This window comes from Stegostoma tigrinum, unplaced genomic scaffold, assembly GCF_030684315.1.
Source record: "Stegostoma tigrinum isolate sSteTig4 unplaced genomic scaffold, sSteTig4.hap1 scaffold_50, whole genome shotgun sequence".
Lineage (NCBI taxonomy): Eukaryota > Metazoa > Chordata > Chondrichthyes > Orectolobiformes > Stegostomatidae > Stegostoma > Stegostoma tigrinum.
Genome location: NW_026728430.1, coordinates 3,285,079 through 3,311,861, shown reverse-complemented (window position 1 = coordinate 3,311,861; position 26,783 = coordinate 3,285,079). Strand labels below are relative to the sequence as shown.

Below are 26,783 nucleotides of genomic sequence, written 5' to 3'. Positions count from 1 at the left end.
GGATGGGGATTTTTGGCATGCTTCCTCCAGTGAGCTGTTTAATTGTCCATCACCATTCATGACTGGGTGTGGCAGAACTGTTGAGCTTACATCTGATCTATTGATTATGGGGTGGCTTTGCTCTAACTCTTGTTGCTTATGTTATTTGGCATGCAGATAGTCCTGTTTGGTAGTTTTCCCAGGTTGTCACCTTATTTTTAAGTATGCCTTGTGCTGTTCTTGGCATGCCCTCCGATACTATCCATTCAACCAGTGTTTCTCCCCTGGATCAATGGCCATGGCTGACTGTAGGATATGTTGGGCCATGAGGTTACAGGTTGTGCTGGAGAAGGTCTGCTGCTGTTGTAGTCTCTCGCAGAGCCTCCTGGATATCTGGTTTTGAGTTCCTATGTCTGTTCTAAGTCTGTCCCTTTCGGCCGAAGTTCGTGCCCCCCAATGCAATGGGGGGTAGTCTCAAGTTTAAGATGAGGCTTTGTCTCCACAGGACTGTGCGGCAGTCGCTGTTATCAATCCTGTCACGGACAGATGCCTCTGCAGCTGGGAAATTGGTGACGATGAGATCACTGTTTTCACCGTTTGGTGCGTCACCACCTGCTGCAGTCCCAGCCAAGCAGCTTTGTCCTTTAGGACCCGACCAGCTTGATTGGTAATGCTCCTGCAAACTACTCCTGATGGTGGACATTGAGTACATTTAGTACTATTCACAGTCTCTGTGCTTCCTCCAAGTGCTGTTCAACATGGATGAGTTTTTTTAATTAAAATTCACTCTTGGGATGTGGAAATCGCTGGCTGGACCAATGTTTATTGCTCAGAAGGCAGTTAACAGTCAACCACATCGCTGTGGGTTTGGAGTCACATGTCGTCCAGACCAGGTAAGGATGACAGATTTCCTTCCGGAAAGGACATAAGTGATCCAGATGGGTCTTTCCTGATAATTGGCAATGGTTTCATGGTCATCATTAGACTCTTAATTCCAGACAATTATTTAATTCAAATTCCACCATCTGCCATGGCAGGATGCGAACCCAGGTCCCCAGAATGTTGTCTGGGTCTCTGGATTAATAATCTAGTGATAATACTGCTGTTATCAACCGAGGGAGGATGGTACGTGGTAATCAGCAGGAGCCATGAGACTTCCAGGCGTCCGAGTCAAAGTCGAGTACTCCCAGGTCAAATAATATGGTCGGAATAGCACTGTGCTGCCACGTCTGCCGTGTCTGTCCTGCTCCTGGGACAGGACATCACTAAGGACAGTGATGGTGACATGTGGCATTGTTTGTAAGGCATGATTCCATGCATCTGACGATGTTTCTTGACTAGTCTTTGAGTCACCTCTCCAAATGTTGCCGCTAGCCCCCAGATATTAGTAAGCAGGAGTTTGTGGGGTCGATGAGGCTGATTCTGCAGTTGTCTTTCCTTGTGCCTTGATCAATGCCAAGCGGTCCACCCAGTTTCATTGCTTTGTTGAGATTTTGCAGTGATTTGCAACTGAGTGGCTTGCTGAGGTTGGCAAATTTCTTTCCCTGAATGACATTAGACTTTTTTTCTGCCATTAGCAATGGTTCCATGGCAACCAGTTGATTCTTAATTCCAGTTTTTAATTGAATTCAAATTCCACCATTTGCTGAGATGGGGTTCGAGCCCAGACTTCTGTTGTCCATTTTAGTATTCTGGAAAAAAGTTAAATTCATCAGGTTTGTTCACTCATTTTTAAATATCACCAACGCAGGCTTTGTTTCTTTGCAAAACACTGTCCATCATCCTGTCTCCTCCACCCTCCCCTTCAACAACAAGTGAGGGAGACACATGGAGGTTGTGTCACTGGATTGTCTCAATCTTAATCAGCTGCATTCGCTGCTTTCTTCTCTTCCACGAGCCCAGCAAACCAAATTGCCTTGCATGTTGCTCCTCGTTTTGGTCCTAAATTTGCATCTTTCTCCAGTCTCGTCAAGCCTTCCCATAACTTATCCTAAACCTTTTCCCTATTCTCCTAAACTCCAAACATTCTAACTCTCAGTTCTCCTCCTCCTCCTCCTCCTTGCCTCTACCCCTTGCCAGTTCACAGATATTGTCACTTGTTCTGTCTGCTTCTCTTTTCTGGTTATGTCCTTCTCACCCTTTTCTGTTTAAAACCAATATTTGACCTCACTGTCATTGGAAGAATCCCTTTCCATCTCCACACGCTCTCTCTTTCCTGTCTGAAACCCATGTAGTTGATGTCCCTCAAGGATCTATCCTTGGTCCATCCTGTTTCTTACCGACATACTGCCAGGAGGTGAGATCCTCCACAAGCACTGTGTTGGGTTTCGCATGTATTCGACAATGTTCAGTTCTAACTCCCCTCCATCACTCTCCTTTGCTCCACTGTTACTCAATTATAAAACTGCTTATCATGTTTCCACTACTTGAATAGCTGAAATTTCCTCCAATAACATTTTGTGATCATTAAACACATTGCCTTCAGTTCTTTATTACAAAGTATTTTTCCTTGCTACTGTACTGAATCTTTCCCTGTTGCTGGGAACTGTCTGAGGCTGAACTGCACCCTTCTCAATAATGCTCTCATATCTGGCCTCAAGATGAACATCTTACCATACATCTTCTCAATCACAAATGTCAGAAATTTCAATCTCTGAAATGCTCCTTCTCTCCACCTCGCTCTAGCTCACTTGTAACGGAAACCCCTTAGCCATGTCTCTGTTGCCTTCAACATGACAATTCCAAAAGAGAACCCTCTAATTCTCTGCCTGATCAAGAATCTGTTCCCACGATCGGAAATATCCCCTCAGCATTATCCTGTAAACTCCCTTAAGAATCCTATATTTTTAATTACATCATCTCTGTCTTCAATAATCTGGTCAGTAGATTCCAGACCTGTTTAGTCTTAGCTTAAAAGAGAATCCCTCCAAACCAATGATCATCCTAGTCCATCTTCTCTGAAATGCCTCCAGTGAAGTGATATATTTGCTTGAATAAGTCAACCAAAAAAGCAGCTCACATTCCTCCAGATGTGGCCCTACCAGCAATTTGTACATTTGTCCTAAGACATGTACTCCAAACTCTTATACTACACATACTTTGACATGAGGGATAACATCCCATTACCCTCCCGGATTGCCTGTTGCAACTGTGTGCTTGCTTCGTGCTTCCTGCACAATTATTCCCAAGTCCTGTTGTGTTACAGTTTTCCACAGTTTTTACCTTTTTAAATAACACTGTATTCTTTGGTCATCTCCTCAAATGAACAACTTCACATTTTCCCACACTTGTACTCCATTTGCCAACTTGTTGCCCATTATCAATATTTCTCCATAAACTGTAACCCTCATGGAAGTTGATGGCTATCCTTTTTTATGAGATGCTCCCTCATTCTTCTAATTTTTTTTTTGTTAGCAGCACTGGGCAAGACGACACGTACGTAATTGCTATCTTTTTAAGGGGCATTCTTTCGAATGACCAGCAGAAGCTTACCGTCCGGTGCTCAGAATCGAGACAACTTGTTCATCAAGTTGCGTTGGGCTGGAAAAGCTAATGTCTCATTGTGGCAGTGCAGCAGCACAGAAGGAAAGAAAAGGAAGCAAATCCTGCTGCCTGCATCTCACTAATTCTTGGCCATTCTTTGCCATGTGTCAAAGACCTGCTGATCTGTTTAGTGACATGAAGTCCCAAGGTGGACACTCCTAGAAGCCAAAATAGATTTCCCCCTGAATCAACTGCTGACCCCCACAAGGGATAATGTGTAGCAGGGACAATGCACAGTTATCCTCGGCCAGGAGGAGGGGATGGTGTGAATTTCTAACCAGACTGATTGATTGGATTTTATTAATTTGTGTTACAGGATATTACAAGTGGACTTTCAGGTGGGAGTCTCCATAATTGTAACACCAAACTCTGACAGAATTACTCAATTCATCAGGACCTGGATATTCACATTGTGTGTGAGTATTGTGTCCCTGCTCATTTCCATTTGCTGTGTAAAATTTCTCTTTTAAATCACCCCATTCTCTCAATAGATTGTCCCTAAAACTTTCAATATATGTCCTGTAATCCTTTTGGTGATCAGTTGATGAGTGTATGTTTTATCATCCTAATGTAGTATATCTTTTGTAAACACCTCTATCAAAGGTCCCCTCAAAATCCTTTGTGACAAGGAGAACAGTCTCAGTTTCTCCAAACACCTGATTCCCCAGTAACTGTTTGCTATCAATAAGGCACTCATCCGGAATGTGTTGGAACATTTTCCACTTCCCTGCATCAGTGCAGCTCCAACGATATGAAAGAAAGTGAACATTCTCCAGGCGAAGCACTGTCAGAGTGGTGTCCCACCCACCACATTCAACATTCCCCTCTACACCACCGATGCACATTGGCATCTCTGTGCCAAAGGTAAAGTCACCATTGTCCTACCTGACCATAGGGCTGGTTTAACCCGAAGATTACCACACCCCAGGCGAGGGGAGAGGTTGAGAAGGAGAGCCCATCTATTGTAGATGGATATTCTCAATATGTACCAGCAACACCCAAGTCACATGAAAGAATAATGTTTTAAAAACAACCCTAACCATGCAACTAAAAACCCTCTTCCTACAAACCATTCTGTTCAATCTCCTCTGCTCCCTATCAGGGACCTTCCCGTCCTTCACAGTGTGTGGGGGATCTTTGGTTTGCACAGACTCAGCTCGTCTCTGTTCCTGTCTGTGATGTCATCATGCTGTGACAATGGCACTGAACCTCACTGTCTGTGAGGGTGGTAGGCACCGAGATCCTCATAGCGTTTAAGGCACATTTAGATGCACACTTGTGACGCCAACGCAGACATGTCTATGGGCCAAGTGCTAGAAAATTTAGATTAGAGTAGTTAGGTGGTGGTTTTTAACTGGCACAGGCTGGATGGGCCACAGAGCCTTTTTCTGGACTGTAGACCTCCGAGACACTTCACATAGGAAGATGCCCAGCAATATTTCAAGCCATTTCAGAAAATGAGATATTAGAATAAATGACACGTGATTGATCAGTCTTTTTGAGAGTAAAGTGATTATAGAAGTAAAGCGGTTTAACACGAAATTCTGGAGCCTGAAGCCCAGGAAATTCAAAGTGCCGTCATCAAGTGGACGAATAAAAATGGGGTGTCATCAGAGGGATTGTATTAGAGGAAAGCACATATCATTTGAGATTTGTGAGGCTGGAGAATATTAGACAGGAAGGGTTCTGAGACTGGAGAAGATTTCAAAAATAGGGAAAAGTGAGGTTGGAGGAGATTACAGAAATGGTGAGGATTGTGAGGCTGGATTAGATGTCAAACAAAGGGAGGTTTGTGAGGGTAAAACAATTAGAGCTGAGGAGGTTTATATGGGCTGGAGGAATTTACAGAAACAGGAGGGTGTTGAACAAAGAACAAAAATTACAGCACAGGAACAGGCCCTTCGGCCCTCTAAGCCTGTGCCAGATCCTCTATCCAAACCCGAGCCCTATTTTCCAATGATCTGTATTCCTCTGCTCTCTGCCCATTCATGTATCTGTCTAGATACATCTTAAATGATGCTATTGTGCCCACCTCTACCACCTCCGCTGGCAATGTGTTCCAGGCACCCACCACCCACTGTGTAAAGAATTTTCCACACACATCCCCCTTAAACTTTTCCCCTCTCACCTTGAAATCTGGAGGAGATTAGAGGTGAGGTTTGTAAGACTGGAGGAATCTACAGAGATGGTGAGAGTTCTGAGGTTAGAGAGGGATTCCAACGATAGGCAGGTCGTAAGGCTCGAGAGGGATTCCAGCAATGTGGAGGGTGGTGAGGCTTGAGGTGATGGCTGCAATAGTGCAAGTAGTGAGGCTCAAGGGTCATGCTCATGGTAGGGAGGGTAGTGAGGTTTGAGGTATGATTCCTGTGATAGAGGGGGTGGTGAGGCTTCAGGGCAGATAATTGTCCAGACAGCACAGTGGTGTACTTACAGCACGTGGAGTGCAGCAGTTACAGGAAGTGGTTCAACAACACTTTCTCCAAATCAAATAAAAATGGGCAATCAATATTAGTGGTCTTTGCCCAGATATCCCATAAGTAAATTAGAATTATGATGTGTTTCTAGTTTGGAGAGAGCTAGAAGAAGCTGAGGTAATTCTCCTTGGGGCTGATTATCAATGATTTTGTCGAGTAGTAGATTTGTTTCCAGAATATTAGTTTGCAGAGAGAGAAAAATTATTAACATTGTGGCAATATTTGGTAACCGCAGAATACAAAATTCAGATAGTTGGCAAATAATGCAGGGTGAAAATGTGAAGATTACTTGACTCACCAAGTTCCCATGATCTGGAACAGTGCTGAATGGCAGCTGGATGCAAATTTAGCAGTTATTCTCAAGAGATTTAACTTTTCAAAGCATGATCAAGAGGGCGGTGGACAACTGGCAGAGGAATTGGGTCAGATTTGCAGCCCCTCAAGAATGAGAGTGAAGCTTTTGACAGGGTTCCACATGGTAGACGGATGAGTAAAGATAGATCACGTGATTCAGGAAGAGCTTGCTAACTGGAAACAAAATTGGCTTAGTTATAGGTGAAAACGTGATGCTGGAGGATTTTTCAGAGTGGACTTCTGTGACCAGCGGTGCTCCACAGCAATCGGTAAATGGTCCATTTCTTTGTTTCTCATGAAGATAAATGATTTGGATGAGAATTTAAGGGACAAAATTAATAAACTTGCAGATGATACTAGAAATGTTGGTTATAGTGGTTAGTGAAGGGTACCTAAGATGACAGTGAGATCTTGATCAATTGGCTCAATGGGTTGAGGAGTGGAGGATGAAGTTCATTTTGAAGAAATGTGAGATATTGTATTTTGGTAAAATGAACAAGGGTAAGACTGACACAATTGACACAAATGCTGAGATTCAGGTACATAATTCTTCGAAGTTTATGTAGACAAGTAGACAGAGTGGTTCATAAGTTGTTTCGCACACTTGCGTTCATTGTTCAGATCTTTGAGTATAGGAGCTGGAGTGTTATGTTGAGGTTGTACAGGACATTGATGAGGCTTCATTTTTGGTATTGTGTGTGGTTCTGGTCATCCTGTTATAGGAAGGATACTATTATTAAACTGGAGACAAGTCAGAAAAGACTCGCTGGGATGTTGCCAGGAATGGAGGGCTTGATGATCAAAATAGATGGTCAAAACTAGGGCTTTTTCTCACTGGAGTAAAGGAGGTTAAGGGGTAACCTCACAGAGGTTTTTTAAATCATGAGGGCACAGATTATGTGAATAGCAGGGGCTTTCCCCTAGGCTGGGGGATTTCAAGACAAGGGGACATATGTGTAAGGTGAGAGGAGGAATACATATTTTTAAAAAAAAAACATGAAATATAATTTTTCTTTGGTTCATGTGTGGAACAAAGTTTCAGAGGAGGTGGTGGATGCAGGTACAGTTGCATTGTTTAAAAGACATTTGAATAATTACATGTATAAGAAAGGTTTGGAGGGATATCTGCCACATGCAGGCAGATGGGATCAGTTTAAATATAAAACGTATATATTTTATATAAATTTCCAAGTTCTAAGTTGGAGTAAGGCCAACTTTGACCCTATTGGGCAAGAACTTCCAAAAGATGATCAGGAGAGGTAATTCACAGTTAATGGGATGCATGGAAGGTGGGAGGCCTTCAAAAATAAAATAAGGAGAATCCAAAAACAGCTTGTTCCTGTTCATGTGAAGGGCAAGGCTGGTAAATGTAGGGGATACTCGTTGACTGGAGAAATTGCGGATCTGGTCAAGAAAAAGAAGACAGCACATGTCTGGTATTGACAGCAGGAATTGGGTCAGTCCCTCGACGTATAAGGGCAGGAGGAGTACACTCAAGGGAAATTGAGAGGGTGTAAAGCAGACATGAGCCATCTTTGGCAAATAGGGTTAAGGGGAGTCCCAAGAGATTCTGAAACTACATTTGGGACAAAAAAGCAACGAGGGAGAAAATAGGACCCCTTTAAAGATCAACAAGGCTGTCTGTGTGGAACTGCAGGCTGAGATAGTCAATGAGTATTTCGCATTAGTCCTTACTGCAGAAAAGGATATGGAAGTGAGAGAACTTGGAAACATAAATAATGAAATTGTCCATATTACACAGGATTAGGAGGTGGATATCTTAAAATGCATAAAGGTAGTAGATAGGTCCCTGGCATCTGATCAGGTGTTATCCACAAACTCAGGGAGAGGCTAGGGAAATAATTGCTGGACCCTGTGCTGAGATATTTGTATCACTGATAGACACTGGTGAGGTGCCAGAAGACTGCCTGGCGAATGTGTTGCTGTTCTTTAAGAAAGGTGGTAAGGAAAAGCCAGGGAACTATCGACCCCTGAGCCTGATGTCAGTGGTGGGTAAATTGTTGGAGGGGATTCTGAGGGACAGGATTTGTATGCGTTTGGAAAAGCAAGGACTGGTTAGGGATTGTTAACATGGCTTTGTGAGGGAGAAATCTTGTCTCACTAACAATATTGAGGTGTTTTTTTTTGAAGAAGTGACAAAGATTGCTGAAGGCAAAGCAGTGGACATTGTCTATCTGGCTTCAGCAAGGCATTCACCAAAGCTCCACATGACAGACTGGTTAGCAAGCTTCGATCAAATGGAATCCAGGGAGAGTTAGCTATTTGAAACAAAATTGGTTTGAAGGCAGGAGACAAGATCATGGTGGGGGGTGGGAGGGGTCGATTTTCGGTCTCGAGGACTATGAACAGCAGAGTGCTGCAGGGATTGGTGCTGGTTCCACTGCTTTTTCGTCATTGATACAAATCGTGTGGAATGAATATTGGAGGAATGGTTAGTAAGTGTGCAGATGACTCTAAAATTGTTGTTGTAGTAGACAGCAAAGAAGTTTACCTCCAAGTACAATGGCAATTTAATCAGATGGGTCAATGGGCCAAGGAGTGCCAGAAATGAAAATCAGGGCAGGGCTTAAACACTTAATGAGGAGGCCCTGGGGACTGTTATGCAACAGGGGCTCCTTGGTGCATGTGCACAGTTCCTTGAAGGTGGATTGCAGGTCCACAAGGTAGTGAAGATGATATTTGCTATACTTGCATTTATTGGTCAGTACATTGAGTGTAGGAGTTGGGAGGTCATGTTATAGGCTGAACAAGGCATTGATTATGCTGCTTTTGGCATACTGTGTACAGTTCTGGTCTCTCTGCAATAGGAATGATGCTGTTGAACTGGGCAGGCTGCAGAAAAGATTTACGAGCATGTTGGAAGTTTCGAGCTGCAGGGAGAGGCTGAATATGCTGGGGCTATTTTCCCTGGAGCATTGAGGGCTGAGAGGTGACCTTCTAAAAGTTAATAAAATTATGGTGGGCAGAGAGTGAATAACTAAGGTTGTTTTCCCAGTGTAGGGGAGATGAGAACTAAAAACTGGTTTAAGCTGAGAGGGAATGTTTTAAAAGGGAAAGCGGGTGGTGCCTGTGTAGAATGAGCTGCTAGAGGAACTGGTGGAACCTCGTCAATTACCCATCCAGATATCTTTTAATGTTGTATGTGAGTAGGGAGGGTTTAGAGGAATATGGGTCAAATGCTTGCAAATGGGATTAGATTAATTTAGGATATCTGGTCAGCATGAACAACAGGGATTGTTCCATGCTGTACAACTCGGACTAAGCATTTTTGTGTTTTCATTTCAGATTTCCACAATTTTACTTCTGCACTGTTCTGAACCTTTCAATCCCTCTGAAAGACTGAGTTACAGATTTATACAATGCCTGTTCTTCCTCCCTGGCTCTCCTACCTCTCTTTCGGTAATTTTGTGCAAACACTGACTTGAATACCTTACCTGGAGGATACTTATGAATGGATTTGTTCTATTGATAATCCAATATATTCCCCAAGTGTCGCTCCACAAATGTCCAGAGGACTTCTCAGTTTCACAGTCTGTTTTCTCTTCTGGTTTCTCACTCATTGCACTTACTTTCTGTTTGAAAGCTTAGCCTGCAGTTAGAGAATTCGAACTGTTCCACATCCAGGTCTGACAGTCACTTTATTTATCACAACCCAATTATCTCAGGATTTTGAACATTGAAGGAGAAAGCAACACTCACACTTGGAGAAATGCAAATGGTTTGTGTGTCAAAGAGTCTGTGAAGATTCATCTGAAATGTCCTAACACCAGCGCAGTGACACTGGGGAGAGACTGTGGAAATGGGCAGATTGCAGGAAGGAATTTCTTCATCCATCCCAGCTGGAAACTGACCACCAGAGTCACACTGGAGAGAAACCATTCACCTGCTCTGATTGTGGAATGTGATTCGCTCAGTCATCTAACCTGCTTAAACACCAGGGAGTTCACACTGGAGAGAAACCATTCACTTGCTTGGAATGTGGGAAAGCATTCACTCAGACAACTCAGCTGCTGATACACCAGCAAATTCACACCGAAGAGAGACCATTGGCCTGTTCTGTGTGTGGGAAAGTTTTTCTGACTCAAGTTCCCCTCTGACACACCAGCAAGTTCACTCTGGGAAGAGACCGTTCGTGAGCTCTGACTGGGAAAGCATTCACTCAGTCATCCAAACAGTCACAAAGAACCACAGTTGAAGCATTTTGCTATCACTCTCATGATCAAATGAACCTAAGTTTTGGGCTGTTTGTACTGATGTTACTGCTTTACTGCTCAATTAAAGGTGCTGGTATTGTGAATAAAAGGTTAATAACAGTTGTATATCTGTCAGGTGGAGCTTGGAAATAGTCAGGTCATGACACATTGACACATTCACACTGACTAAAGACTATCCACCAGCACATTATGTGAAAAGGGATTTCCTGGTTCATCAGGACTGGTTAACTAGCAGCAAACTTGAGTAACTGTTGGTTTTTTTTTTCTGCTGTTAGCTGTCTCCAAACCAGGTATTTTTGGGCTTGTTTCTGGAGATCATTGAATCCCTCCAGTGTGGAAGCAGATGACTTGGCCCATCAAGTCCACACTGAACCTATGAAGAGTGTCCTACCCAGACCCTGTCTGCGTCGGTTTCCTCCCACAGTCCATAAATGTGCAAATTAGGTCGATTGACTATGCTAAATTGCCCTTAGTGTCTTGTGTGCAAAATGCAAGGACAGAGTAGGGTGTGAGACTGGATGGGATGCTCTTTAGAGAGTTTGTGTGGACTCAATGGACAGAATGGCCATCTTCCACACTGTAGGAATTCTATGATGATCTCGGTGGCCCTTTATTTATTAGTTATGTCTGCACACCTTTTACAATTAGGGATCCTATTGCTCTCCAGACACGTTTCAACTTTTAATAGGTATTTGTTGATTTGGAAACAATGGTAATGTTTCCTTTTGATTTTTGCCCACAAAATGAAAGTTTTAAGTCTAAACAAAAGATTGGGAGGAGTCCAGTACTATATCCCTGATTGGGAAAATGCAATCGGCTATGAAACCTGGTGTCCATTGTGACTCTGTTCGCGGGGGGTGGGGAATGCAGTCTCTTCAGATCTTTACCTGTTGTCCATAGCAGTGATGGATTTCATGATGAATACGTACACACAAGATATCACACAATGTCTTGGTTTACTTTCTGTTTAATCTGCTGTACTTTAATGGTCAAGGGCTGGTCAGCAGCTATGGCAACAAACATGTATCTTGACCAAATGGTCACGTCTCAAAGTCTCAGGGAAACAGTTCTCAGTCAGGGCAAGGGAGACAGGATTAAGTCAGGAGATCCTGATAATGGTCTGGGGACGTAGGTTTGAATCCCACCATTCCAGATGGTGGAATTTGAGTTTTAAAAAAAAAATCTGGAAATATGAATCTAACGATGACCGTGAATCCATTGTCATTGTTGGAAAAACCTATGTCCTTTAGGGAAGGAAACTGCCATTCTTATCCAGTAATATCAAGATCCCATGAATGATTTTTTTTTAAAAATTCAAAAAAATCTCCTGCAAATACATTAATCTCTGTCTGAATTTATTTGACAACTGCCAGTTCAAACTGGTTGATGGTCACTTTCACATTTGATCAAGTTGTGTCCATTTCATGGTTGAAACAAAAAAAATGCATGAATGGAACCATAGTTGTTCTCAGAGGAACAATGCATGCTCTGACATGTTTTGAAAAAAAAACCTCATCTCACTTATGAGCCAGATATGAAAGCTGACCAGATCCTGATGCTGTGGACTGTGAAAGTGAAATTCTTCACCGTCTTATCCACTAGTGTTGCTATTTCAGGGAGCTATGAACCTCCCAAACTCCTGAACACCTTTGAGAATTTCATCAAACTGACCCCCAATGGCAGGAATGGACAGGGTCAGCTTGGATTGATGAACATAGTTCAGGCTCAACAAGTCTATTGGAGCATTTTGAGAATGCAATTAGGAGTGAGTGTGGCCACCTCTCTGTACTGTAGTGATACAGATCCTCTGATCCGCTTGCCCCAAATGGCTGATATTGAATGATTCCTTGGACATGCTGTGTCAGGATCTCCTGACTTAATCCTGTCTCCCTTGCCCTGACTGAGAACTGTTTCCCTGAGACTTTGAGACATGACTATTTGGTCAAAACACATGTTTGTTGCCATAGCTGCTGACCAGCCCTTGACTGACTGCTGCTAATAACAGTGATAAGCTGCCTGGCTTATGCCTGTGATAAACAACCAGGCAAGACAGGAGCACTGTGAAACATTAAGTTCTAGCTGAGATATCAAAGTGCAAAAATGCCAGGGAAAGGCAGAGATATTGTGGCAGAACACGTCTCAGGTGCTGAAAAGCTTGCAGAGTTCTTACCGAAAGCATGTACTTTGTGGACAGGCAATTCTGCATCTTGATGTAGCATTTTTATTTAACTTCTGGCTCATTTTGCTGGATTTGCAAATATCTCCTGGTCTGGCTAATGTGAGATTTGGCTTGGTCATTTGCAGTTGGTGTCCCATGTCAGTGAATTGGTAATCTGATTAAACTCACAGGCCTTGACTTGAGAAAAATAAAGCACACGTTTGATTGGTTGCTGTTGCACTCAAATGAAAAACGTGCATTGTATATGCCATATCCTTTCCTGGCTCAGTGTTTACAAAATCTCTAGTTCAATACATCCCAACTCGTCACCATCAAAGTCAAAACTAGTGAATACTTCGATCGCTTCATCTTTTGTTTTTTTTTTCTGAAATGCTATTTGTAATGAGGTAGTATTGGCAGGCAATTTTCTTTTACTTCTGATGCCATGTGTGAATATTCAGGGATGGTGTTGGTGGGAAGATGCGACATGCACCACGGATGAGGCACAAACATTCAGAGCAAGTGCTGAGCACGCAGAAAAGGAGAGATTAACGGTTACCTTGGAAAAAGCATATTTGGAGAAAGTTGGGTGAGAGTGCTGAGAGTAAGCACTTTGGTTTCATAGTGGCTCTGTGTTTAGCACTGCTGCCTCACAGCACCAGGACACGTGTTTGATTCCAGCCTTAGGTGACTGCCTGTGTGGAATTTGCACATTCTCTCTGTGTCTGTGTGGGTTTCCTCAGAGTGCTCCCACAGTCCAAAGATGTGCAGGCTAGGTGGATTAGCCATGTTAAATTGCCTGTAGTGTTAAGGGAGAGGTCGATGAGATGGGGGTATAGGTCTGGCTGGGATGCTCTGAGGTTTGATGTGGACTTGTTGGGCTGAAGGACTGTTATGGTTCCAGAGTGCTGAGCTGCTGGAGATAACAAGGTCTAGAGCTGGATGAACACAGCAGGCCAAGCAGCAAAGGAGCAGGAAGTCCGATGCCTCAGGCCCAGATACCCTTCTTCAGTTTTTGATCAGGCTGTTTTTAAAATTGGTTTAACAAGAGTGCACCATTCCTAGAAACACTGCAATGCCAGGATGATGCATGGAGAGGACAGAGCAAGCTCCTGTTCCAAAAATCGGTTTAATATAGGGTCCTTAAGTAAAGAACATATCTGATATTAAAGCTGATAAGAACATTTTTTTATTTGAAAAAATATACTTTATTCATAAGATGTACAAAAAAACACATTCATACACCTACCCAGTCATGCAAGCTGCTCTGGGTTACCCAGGGCGTACATACACAAACTAAAGGGGGAAAAAAAACAAAGCAACAGAAAATACACCGGCAGTCTTCACCCCGCACAGTCCCTGTTGGCCCCCTGACCAGTTGGGGAAGGCGCCAGCTGGGCCCAGTTACCAGATAGGGCCTTTTTTTCTGTTCTGGACGAGGGGTTTCATAGGGTGGTCTTTCCCCACCGTGCCAGTGGTGGCGGCTGCCCCAGGCTTTAGTGCCTCCCTCACCACGTAGTCCTGGACCTTGGAGTGCGCCAGTCTGCAACATTCGGTCGGGGTCATTTCTTTCAGCTGACAGACCAGCAATGTTGCGGGCAGACCAAAGAGCGTCTTTCACCGCATTGACGGTCCTCCAGGCGCAGTTGATGTTGGTCTCGGTGTGCGTCCCAGGAAACAGCCCATAGAGCATGGAGTCCCATGTCACGGAGTTGCTCGGGATGAACCTCGACAAATACCACTGCATCCCCCTCCAGATCTCCTGTGCATAGGCACACTCCAGAAGGAGGTGATAGACAGTCTCGCCTCCCACCCCGCCGCAGCCACGTCGAGGGCAGCGTGCAGTGGCGCAGAGATTCTGGGCGTGCATAAAGGACCTCACTGGCAGAGCCCCTCTCACCGCCAGCCAAGCAATGTCCTTGTGCTTGTTTGAAAGTTCTGGCGATGAGGCATTCTGCCAAATGACTTTGGCAGTCTGAACGGGGAACCACACGACGTGATCCACCCTCTCCTTTTCCCGAAGGCTCTCAAGGATACTACGTGCTGACCACTGCCAGACGGCCTTGTGGTCAAAGGTGTTTCCTTTCAAAAATTTCTCCACGAATGACAGGTGGTACAGGACGGTCCAACTACTCGGAGCATTCTGCGGCAATGAGGCCAGGCGCATCCTTCGCAACACCGGGGACAGGTAGAACCTCAGTAAGTAGTGACACTTGGTGTTTGCGTACTGAGGATTTACCCAGAGCTTGATTCAGCCACACACAAAGGTAGCCGTCAGGGCGAGGGTGGCGTACGGTACGCCCTTTCTCCCTATTTTCCAGGTCTTTGTACATGGTGTCCCTGCGGATCCGGTCCATCCTCGATCCCCAAATGAAGTGGAAGATGGCCCAGGTGACCACAGCGGCGCAGGTCCAGGGAATAGGCCAGGCCTGCGCCACATACAACAGTATCGAAAGCCCCTCGCACCTGACAACCAGGTTCTTATCCGTGATGGAGAGGGACCGGAACGTCCACCTGCCCAGCTTCTGCTTCAGTTTGGTGATACGCTCCTCCCAATTCTTAGTGCACGCCCCAGCTCCACCAAACCAAACACCCAGCACCTTCAGGTAGTCTGTCCTGACGGTGAAGGGGATGAAGGAGCAGTCGTCCCAGTTCCCGAAGAACATGGCCTCGCTCTTACCCCTCTTGACTTTGGCCGCAGATGTCCAACAGCCTACTCACCGACCGACGATCAGTGCAGAAGACGGCGACGTGGTCCATGTACAGGGAGGTCTTGACCTGAAGGCCTCCGCTGCCTGGGATAGTCACGCTCTTCAGGCTCACGTCCTTCCTGATGGATGAAGCGAAGGGCTCCACACAGCACATGAACAAGGCAGGAGACCGTGGGCAGCCCCGCCTGACTCCAGATCTGACGGGAAAACTGTCCGATTCCCACCCGTTGATCCAGACTGCGCTAACGATGTTTGTGTAGAGCAGCCAGATCCAATTGCGGATGCCCTCCCCGAACCCCAATTTGGAGAGGACGTCCCTCATGTAAGCATGAGACCCCCTGTTGAAGGCCTTCTCCTGGTCCAGGGTGACGAGGCAGGTGTCCACCCGCCTGTCCTGCACGTAGTCGATCGTATCCCTGATGAATGCGAGGCTCTCAGCGATCTTCCTGCCCGGCACAGCACAGGTTTTGTCAGGGTGAATCAGCAACTCCAGGACAGACCTGACCCGGTTGGCTATGACCTTGGCCAGGATTTTGTAGTCCACGTTCAATCGTGAAATGGGACGCCAATGCTTAATTTCTTCCCTCTCCCCCTTCCTTTTGTAAATGAGGGTGATGATGCCCTTCCCCATGGACTTGCACATTTCTCCTGCCTGAAGCGCATGATCGTACACCTCCAGCAGGTTCCAGCCGACCAGGTCCCACAGAGCGGAATAGAGCTCGACCGGTAAGCCGTCGCTCCTGGGAGTCTTATTCCTCTCCAAGTACTTGAGGGCTCTGGTCAGCTCATCCAGGGATATCTGTCGGTCCAGCCACTCCCTCGTGCCGCCGTCTAAGACCTCCGTGATAGACAACAGGAGCAACTCGGAGGCCGTGCTGGCCGTGGGCTTCGCATCATACGGTCTGGCATAGAAGGATCTGCTAATCCTCAAAATGTCGGGCCGAGACGACGTCACCGAGCCGTCGTCCTCCTTCAGCCAGCTGAGCACAGAGCTCTCTTTGTGCACCTTCTGAAAGAAGAAGCGCGAGCACATCCTGTCCTGCTCCACGGAGCGGACCCTGGACTGGAAGATTATCCTGGAGGCCTCCGCGGTGAAGAGCGAAGCTTGCTGGTACCTCACCTTGCGGAGGTCCTCTGTGACATCGACCCCCATCGACTGCAGAAAGAGCAGGTTCTGCGTCCTTTTCTGGAGTCGCGACAGCTTTCCCCGCCTCTCTCTCACCTTCCGAACACCCTTGAGCACAAATAACCTCTTGATGTTCTCCTCCACTGTCTCCCACCCGTCGCCCAGAGACTCAAGGAGGGGTTTCACGGTTCTCCAACCAGCATACTCCCTCTTAAGCTCCTTGACGTTCTCTGGGGTCAACAGACTCGTGTTGAGGTTCCACATCCCCTTGCCGGCCTGCTGGTCATCATGTAAGTGACAGTTGGCCAGCAGGAGGCAGTGGTCAGAGAACAATACCTTGAGCGGATAGACTCGTGTGGCTGCGACCAGGTGTATCTCCGCTACGCTCCGTCTGCAGGGGTGCTGAAGACATTGAGCAGCGTGGCGTCCTTCACCGTGCCCAGCAGGAATCTGGACGTGGCGTCCAGTTTACTCTCCCCACCCGCTGTCCCCATGCTGGATCTTCCATCTGCATCGATGATGCAGCTGAAGTCTCCACCTAGAATGACTGGCCTGGATGTAGCCAGCAGGGGTGGAAGCTGCTGCAGGATGGCCAACCGCTCACTCTGTACCGCTGGGGCCCTCCAGCACGCTTTCCTCCTTGCCTTGCAGACTGTTGTCCACTCCCCTGGGTCACCTGTGCCTCGTCCATCGACCCCGGGTTGTCAGGGGTGGGGGAAAGCGGGGCCTGCAGGGGCGCTTTGCTGGACTCGAGTCCATCCTGCGTGGCTGGTCCCTCCTGCACGACCTGGCCCTCCTGCACAGTAGGACAAAGGTCTTTGCATGGGCCTGCTGCCTGCCTCTCCTCCCGGTGGGGGGGTGGCTTGCCCCACATTGCCCCTGCTAACGAACTGGGCGTAGGTGGTCCCCCGCCGCGGTCACAGCCGGTAGCTGTAGCCCGCTTCCCTGCAAAGGTTGCAGCTTTTTTCCTTTGGGCAATCCTTTGCAAGGTGTCCCTCCTCCTTGCAGTTCCTGCAGATGGTGACTTTGCAGTCGGCCGCCACGTGACCTGGCCTACCACAGGCATGGCAGACTTTGGGTTGCCCTGCATAGGTCAGGTAGCCCTTGCTCCGACCAATCGCGAAGCTGGCCGGTGGGTGTATGATGTTCCCGTCCACGCCCATCCTCAGCATCACCCTGACCTGCCTCTTACTTGTCCAGGTCCCGAAGGGGTCCAGGATGTTGGTTAGGTCCCGTTCCACCTTCACGTACCTTCCAAGGAAGGTCAGGACATCAGCTGCTGGCACATGCGGGTTGTACATGTGTACAGTCACCATACGTCTCCTCTGCGCTGGCATCACGAACAGTGGGACAGCGGTCAATGCAGACAGGAGGCCCTCACCTCCTTTCTCCTTGAAAACCTCCAGGAAGTGCTCACAAAGCTTGGCGCTCCTGAAGGTTACATCGTAAAATCCTCCTCCAGGGAAATCCTGCAGGCAGTAAATGTCCGCAGCAGCAAACCCACAACAGTCCAACAGGACCCTCTTCACACAGAAGGTGTGGTCCACAGGTGCACCTTCATCCACCTTCTTTGCGGAAACGTGGATGGTGTTCCGGACCCCATGACCCAGGGCATGAGCACTTGCTGCAGGCTTCACTGCAGGTTTGCTGCTCCCCTGAACCAGCATTAGGCCAAAGCCAGCATTAAGATCCACCGGTTACAAGGGTGCACAATCAACCTGACATCTTCCTTCCACCTCCTACACAGTCACTCTCTCCTCTTCTCAGTCCACAATGATAAGAACAGGTATAAACACACCCTTGATCTTAGCCAATAACGGCCAACAAGCAATGCCATTGTAATACTGGACTACCTTAGGTCCCAGTTACCTTCCATATTTCCCATCAGCCTGATTGAGTTCAAAGACTTGTAAATCACTGCTGACAGTTTTTACTGTTGTTCCCGTACTCCTGGGTTTCCTAACCGGGGAAAACCGATAGTCGGTTTACACCAGTACTTTTTCAAGACCTTTTCTATAAAAATCTCTTCGCAATGAATGTAGATCATTGGAAATGTACCAATCAGATGAGGTGGGGCATGTCACTAACAAGCCCCATCAACCAACTCCGTGACAACCGGAGGGTCAGTGAGATTGCAGCAACAATCGGTACAGAACCGCACACTCAGAGAATGACCCAGCACAGAGGAAGGTACTTCAGCCTGTCACTGTCTGCATCAGCTGTCTGTACAGGTAACTTCACCATCCCACACCCCATGCTCTTCCCGATGCTCTGTAAATCTCTCATCATTCAACTCTTTCCTGAGGGTCACGAATGATTCTGCTTCCAGCGCCCTCTCAGGCAGTGTGCAGCTGGCAGGAACCACTTGCTGAAGACATTGGGTCTATCTCCCTCGATAAATATGACTCTTCGTTGCAAAAAAGGCAAATCACCACTCCTTCCCTCCAAACCCATCCCACCCCATCTGTTTCTTTGGAATGTGTAACTGCCTGCAGTGTCAATGTGCCTGCAGTTGTAAAAGGGTCTGATTTTGTGCTGTTCAATTCTGCGCACTAAACAAACTGAACTGTTAGCCATGCAAAAAATGCCTGCCTCTTCCCAAATCAAATTGAAGCAAATACTTGAAACAAATTCTAATTCTGTTCAAGTAATATCACTGTCAGGAAGTACTGGATCACAATTATAAACATAATTTCTTAGACTAATCCATCTGATCTGGAATATATTGAACTCTAGTTCCCAAGCCACTCCAACGTCCCTAACATCACTCCCATCCCTTCATGGATGGTGGATATTAAGTTCAGTGCATTGAATAAGTCACAAATGGTTTGGCTTCGACTCCAAACATTCCAATTACAATCTGGAAATTTAGAATTGCAAATTAAGATCCAAGAGCTGTAGAGATATAAAGGATGGAAACAGACTGATTGCTGCAACTTAATAAAGTGTGAAGCTGGATGAACACAGCAGGCCAAGTAGCATCTCAGGTGCACTAAAAGCTGACGTTTCGGGCCTAGACCCTTCATCAGAGAGGGGGATGGGGAGAGGGTTCTGGAATAAATAGGGAGAGAGGGGGAGGTGGACCGAAGATGGAGAAAAAAGAAGATAGGTGGAGAGGAGAATACAGTTGGGGAGGTAGGGAGGGGATAGGTCAGCCCATGGAAGACGGACAGGTCAAGGAGGTGGGACGAGGTTAGGGGGTAGGAAATGGAGGTGCGGTTTGGGGTGGGAGGAAGGGATGGGTGAGAGGAAGAACAGGTTAGGGAGGCAGAGACAGGTTGGGCTGGTTTTGGGATGCAGTGGGGGGAGGGGATGAGCTGGGCACATCCCCTCCCCCCGCTGCAACCAGCCCCGCTCATCCCCTCCCCCCACTGCATCCCAAAACCATCCCAGCCTGTCTCTGCCTCCCTAACCTGTTCTTCCTCTCACCCATACCTTCCTCCCACCTCAAGCTGCACCTCCATTTCCTACCCACTAACCTCATCCCACCTCATTGACCTGTCTGTCTTCCCTGGACTGACCTATCCCCTCCCTATCTCCCCACCTATACTCTCCTCTTCACCTATCTTCTTTTCTCTCCATCTTCAGTCCACCTCCCCCTCTCTCCCTATTTATTCCAGAACCCTCTCCCCATCCCCCTCTCTGATGAAAGGTCCAGGCCTGAAACATCAGCTTTTTGTGCTCCTGAGATGCTACTTGGCCAGCTGTGTTCATCCAGCTTCATACTTTATTATCTTGGATTCTCCAGCATCTGCAGTTCCCATTATCTCTGATTGCTGTAACTTGTCTATTCGGACCAGATATCCTAAATTATTTTACTCCCATTTGCCAGCATTGGGCCCGTATCCCTCTGTCGCCTTCCTATTCATTTACCAATCCTGATGCTCTTTAAAAGCTGGGATTATACCGCCTCCTCCATACATGCAGCATTCTCTACATGTAAAACTGTCCCTCAGGTCCCTTTTAAATCTTTCGCCTCTCAACTTAAACCCTTGCTGTCAGGTTTGGATTTCTTTCCCTGAGGAAAAGATATTGGCAATTCACCCCATCCAAGCCCCTCATGATTTTATAAACCTCTATAAGGTCACGCCTCAGCTTATGACGTTCCAGGGAATCAGCCCCGGCCTATTCAGCCTCCTCTCCCTGTAGCCCAAACCATTCAATCCAAGCAGCACCCTTGTAAATCTGTTTTTTTTTTCTGAAACCTTCCAACTAAACAACTTACCTGTAGCAGGGATATTATAACTGAGTGCAGTATTCTAAAAGTAGCAATGTTCTATACATCTGCATCGTAACCTCCAAACTCCTATACTGAACACATTGATCAATAAAAGCAAGCATGCCACCTTCTTCGCCACCCTGTCTAACTGTGGCTCCGCTTTCAAGGAACTATGCATCTGCACCCCAATGTCTCTGTTTGGTGTCACTCCCGAAGGCCCTACCATAAAGTTATAAGTACTGCCCTACCAGTTTGCCTTACCAAGTTGCAACACCTCACATTTATCTAAGCTCTATCTGCCTCTCCTTCGCCCATTGGCCCATCTGATCAAGGTCCCGTTGTATTCTTGAGATAACATTCTTCACTGTCCCGAACAACATGAATTTTGGGGCCATCTGCAAACTTACTAACCATCCCTCCTATGCTTCTATCTAAATGATTTATATAAAATTATGGATAAGCAGTATCCCAGCACTGATTCTTGTGACACACCCCAGGTCACAAGTCTCCAGTCCGATATATAACACTCCACCATCACTCTGTGCCTCCTGCCTTCAAGCCAGTTTTTGATCCAAACCACTAGCTTCCACTGGATTCCATGTGATCTAACCAGTCTACCACAAGGAACCTTTTCAAACACCTTTCCGAAGTGCATCCAAACAATGTTTACCCTCTCTGCCTTCATCAACCTTCTTTGTCACCTCTGCAAAATCCTCAAGTTAGTGGGACATGATTTACATCACACCAACACCAGAATCAGATAACTGAGAACAGCACGTGAAGCAAAATATGTACATGAGATAACAAAGCGTGGAGCTGGATGAACACAGCAGGCCAAAAAGCCCACAGCCTCCACAGCCAGCAGCCCCAGAGGAGACAGCCACGCTGAGCCCTGCCGAGTTTGCACCATCCCCCCTAGACCTCCCACTGACTGAGGTCAAATGGTCAGTCCTCAGAAAGGAGCTCACCTTTATCCCCCTCCACCCACACATCAATGAATACCACTCACGTTCGGACATCGAGCAGTTTTTCCTCTGCCTTCACCGCTCCAACTATTTTCTCCTCTCTCCCTCTTTGATCTGCCTCTCCCTATTTATTTCAGAACCCGCTCCCCATTCCCCTTTTCTGATGAAGGGACGAGGCCCGAAACGTCAGGGTTTGTGCTCCTAAGCTGCTGCTTAGCCTGCTGTGTTCATCCAGCTCCACACTTTGTTATCTCGGATTCTCCAGCATCTGCAGTTCCCATTATCTCTGATACAAAATGTGTACAGTACTGGTTAAAAATACTGAAATAATTTCATTGTCTTCAACTTTAAAATCAAATGCTGGAGTCTGCAGCTCAAAAGATATCAGTACAACTGGGGTCAGAGGAAACCCACAGTTCATGAAATGCCCATGAATTAAGGTGATGCCACTAAGCAATTGCCTGTGTGTGATAACATCACCCACTTGAACACAAAGCATTCGGGTCTGCACAAACAGGTGGTGTGCACAAAGGACGTGAGGGTCTGTGCCGATTGAAAGGAGATTGATCAGAATGACTCAAGAACTGAGGGATATTAGTTGTAAGCTCAGGTTGGAGAAACTGAAGTGTTCTGCACAACGCAAAGGAGACTGAGGTGATCTTTGACAAAGGTGTCTAGGTTTATGATAGATTTAGATAAGGTAGGTAAATAGCAGCTGTTCCTCTTCACTGATCGTAAAAAAAATTAGAAACAGAGATTTAAGATATTGGGCAATAGTTACTGGGAGATGAAAGGAAGGAACTTAACATTACTTTTATTTGACTCAGTACTGACATTCAAAGACCAATAATATCCAGTGCTGATCTGCAAATCCTTTTCTAACACTCTGAAGCTCTGAAATTCATTTCCTTCATCTGCTCAAACACTGTACTGCAAAACAAAAACTTTGCTCCTTATTGAAACATGCAGGTTTTTTGGAGGATTAACAGGTTGCTTGCAGAAAGATTGGTTCCCTTCTCGGGCAGTCTAGGACCAGAATACCTCATATCAGAGTGGGGTTTCATATTTAAACCAGAGATGAGGAAGAAATTATTCTCTCAGACAGTTGTGAATTGGTGGAATTCTTTGCAGCAGAGGTTTGTTGTGGCTGGGCCAATAAGTATATTTAAGGCTGAGATCGACAGATCTTTAAGCAATAAAGGTATCAAGGATTATGGGGAAAGACAACAAAGTGCAGATCAGACTGAATCTCATTGAATGGTAGAGCAGAGGTGATGGTCTGAATGGTCTCTTTCTGTTTGTAAACTCAATGGTCTTGAAACGAGGCTGCAAAACTCTCCGCAGTAAAATGTGCAAAATGAAAAATGCATGGAACCCTTCAGAAAGCTGAACCAAGGTGAGACATGGAAAGGGAAACACACAAATGATAGTCAATGTGGCTGATTGATCCGGAGTGATCTGTTTACCACGGTAAACAGGAAAACTGGTCTTCAGCTCTCACATTGAGCTCGGCTCAAAGTTTTGGCAAAGATCTATAGCTCAGTTTGAGGGTGAGTTGTTGACTTGTTTGCCGAGCTGGCTTGTTCTTGCTCAGATGTTTCATCACCATGCTAAGTGACATCATCAGGAGACCCTCCGTTGAAGCAATGTTTTTCTCCTCTGCTTGGAATTTATACTGTTTGCTCCGTTATTGTGCGTAGTGTCATTTCTGGTTTTGATCTGTGTGGGTTTGTATAGGGGTCCAATTCTTTATGTTTGCTGATTGCATGACGGCTGGAGAACGATGCCTCTAGGAATTCCTGTGCATGTCTATGTTTGGCTTGGGCTACTATGGTTACCTTGTCCCAGTTGAACTGATGGCCTTCATTGTCTGAGTGTCTCGATATTAAGGAGAGTTTGTCATTCCGTTTTGCTGCTAGTTGAAGTTTTTGAATTCCAGTGTCTAGTTTCATTCCTGTCTGTCCGATGTAATGTTTACAGTCGTCATTGCACGGTATTTTGTAAACCACATTGGTTCTGCATGTTGTGGGAATGGGATCTTTAATTCTTTTAAGTGATTGTCATTGAGTGGCTGTGGGCATGTCGGCCACCATGATTCTGAGTGGTTTGAGGGGTCTTGTCGTCACTTCCAATATATTCTTGATGTATGATAGTGTGGCCAGTGTGTGAGGGCGTACTGTGTCCTTCTATTGTTGTCTGTTTAACATCGGCAGCCTCACCAAAATTCCCTCACACAAGGTACTGCTGCAGAAGACCAGATAATCCGAGTTCCCAGGCCTGGAATCAGAGCCTCAGTAGCCCAGCCGCAAAGATACAACGGGAAATGGGGGATGGCAATGAGCGCACAGGGCTACTCTGTAGTTCCTGTTACACAATCGGTGAGTGTGTGGTCCTTCTATGGTGGTACAGAGGTGCGTAAAATGCCGAGGCTGTGAGCTTGAACCTCACCCAGAGATGCTTTTATTGACACGGAGCAGGGATTATTGGGTCAGTGGGCTGTGGGAAATATCACAGAGCAATATTGGTCAAAACAGAATTTGTAAAAAGACGAACTTCTTTTGTTGGATCTTGAACTGTCCCAGGGAAATGTCTCAATTATCAACCATATTAGAGATTGCTCTCCCATCCGCTGTGAGACTCCCCCTGCCTGTTAAACTCACTCTTTGTATGTCTATCTCTGTGTCTTTTAAAATTTGATTTTTATTTCATATCCACGACCTTTTCATCGGAACCAGTTGAATTTTCATGTGTTTGACACCATTATGGAGAGGAAGTGAAAAAACCTACCAGCTGTGGGGTGTGACAATGGAAGGCAGAAGGGTGAGAAAAGGATGATCAAGAGAGTGGGGAACGATGATAGCCTTCAGATGAATTTGAATGTCATTGTTCACAATCCAGGGAAAGTTATCACCCACAGATAAATAACAATGAGAAATATAACAAAGACAGAATTTGCTGGTGAAACTCAGTAAGTCTGATGGCATCTGCGGAGAGAAAGCAGGGTTAATGTTCCCAGTTCAGTGACCCTTCTTTGGAATGAGGGAAGTAACTGTTGGTTTAGCGTTTACCAAAAGTTCAGTCAAATCATGCGTCTGCCCACCTGTGTGGGTTGCTGGTCTGCTTGGCCCCTTTGACATTGTGTGCCTGTTAGTCATACATTTGTGTGCACGTGTGGGGGCGGGGGGTGGTGTAGAGGGAGCATGCTGGGCCCATTACCCAGATGGTCACTGGATTGAAACCATTCTCTGCTGCTTACGCTAACAAATTGATGTTTGTTAGCAGCTAAGTTAATTTTGCTCACATTGTCTCTGCTTCAGCTTCTTGCTGTCAGTAACCACTTCAATCTACATTTAAAACGCATTTATCCTGACATGGACACACACTGTAAATGTGACAAACATGCACCAGCTGGTACTTTTTCCTTTCACTCAATCCCTTTCTCAACAGGAACCAACACTCGTGTGATGGTCCAAATGGCCTTCTCCTGTTCTCTGTCACTCTGGGATGATCTGAACAGTGAAAGTTATCCTCTACAGTAAGGCAATACAGCGGAGAGACAGCAGTGCAGTGGTGATAATCCTTGGGGACTGAGACACAGCAGTTGCTGGAGTTTGAATTCAATGAATAAAATCTGGAAAGTAAACCTGAATTTCAGGAATAGAGGCCGTGACTTTAATTTCCTGAAATCCTATTCATTCATGTCACTTTGGAAGGGAAGTCCTTGCCTGGTCTGGCATACAAATGACTTGAGGCCCACAACAACATGGTTGACCCCTAACTGCCCTCTGACATCAGTTCAAGGTAAATTAGGGATGAACAACAAATGCTGTCCTGACCAGCAATACCCACGTCCAACAGGAGAATAAGGAAGAATAAAAACACATTCACAACAGGGAAAATGGGCGTTCTCTCTGCATTGACTCAAGTTCACCTGATCGTCCAATCTGGACAGAGACAAGGACACCCACAGCACAGAGAAACCAGGGAACTGTGCAGACTGAGGGAAGGATTCAATTCCCCACTGAGGTGGAAACTGATTTACTCAGGTGTACTGGGGAGAGGTTGTTCACCAGTCCCACGTGTGGGAAGGGATCATTCAGTAAAATAAACTCCGGAGCCACCCACAAATTCACATATAGTTATACTCTGCTGTTATAGCTGCTGCGAATCCCCACCGAAGAAGGAACCATATCTGGACACCTGTTTCCAGTGGAATTCTGAGGGTTACTCGACCTGAAAGGTTATCTCTGTTTTCTCTCCCCAGATGCTGCCAGTTCTACTGACCTTTTCCAGTAATTTCTGTTTTTTATTTGTTTCTGATTTACAGCAATTGCAGTCCTTTCAGTTTTTAATCCAGTGGAGTTCCACTGCTTTCTGATGTATAACCATCATTAAATCCTAGTTGTAGAACCCATAATTTAGAATAAATAATCATGTAGTTGACCATGATGAAGAAAACCGTGGACTGCAGGGAGTTATCAATCAAGTGGAAAGATAAAATGGTGAAAGGAATTGAATCCACAGGAGTGAGTGATAATGAATTTAGGGAGACTGAACTATGAAAGTGAAGAATAGTGAGTGGTGGAGAGGGACAAACAGACCTTGGAATGAACATTCACAAATCCCTGAATGTGGTTAGATAGGAAGATCAGGCGGTTGAGAGGGTTTGATATATTTTGTATGCACATTATTCAGCTGATAGCTCCAATTCAGCTTCTCATCAATATTCGCCCCCAGGATGATGATAATGGGGAATTCCATAAAGATACACCCAGCGAATGTCACTTGGCTGTGGTTAGATTCTCATTTCTCAGATTTGGTCATTATTTGTTGGTACTTGTTGGTGCAAATGTTCTTTGTCACATGGCAGGGTCACTTCAATGTTGTCCAGGCTCACTGCATTTAGATATCTACTGCTTCGGTATCCAAGGAGCCACAAACGGTGCTAAAGTATTGTGCAAGCATCAGCAAACATTCCCACTTCTGACCTTATGGCGCAGGGAAGGTCATTGATGAAAC

At 45.9% G+C, this 26,783-nt stretch overlaps 1 long non-coding RNA gene and 1 pseudogene across 6 annotated transcripts in view; one reads left to right on the top strand and one right to left on the bottom strand.

Moving 5' to 3' along the window:
• LOC132208666 (uncharacterized) overlaps positions 1 to 10,782 on the top strand; it is a 57,729-nt gene extending 46,947 nt beyond the window's left edge. For 5 of the 6 annotated variants that reach the window (XR_009444794.1, XR_009444791.1, XR_009444792.1 and 2 more), the window contains 2 exons: positions 3,839 to 3,938; positions 9,657 to 10,782. This is a non-coding gene — a long non-coding RNA (uncharacterized LOC132208666). Of the gene's footprint in view, positions 1 to 492; positions 873 to 3,838; positions 3,939 to 9,656 lie in introns of those variants that run through there. The other variant, XR_009444796.1, reaches the window with a different exon arrangement.
• Positions 10,783 to 13,788: 3,006 nt separating this feature from the next.
• Positions 13,789 to 13,948, bottom strand: LOC132208687 (U2 spliceosomal RNA; annotated as a pseudogene).
• Between the last annotated feature and the right edge of the window lie 12,835 nt (positions 13,949 to 26,783).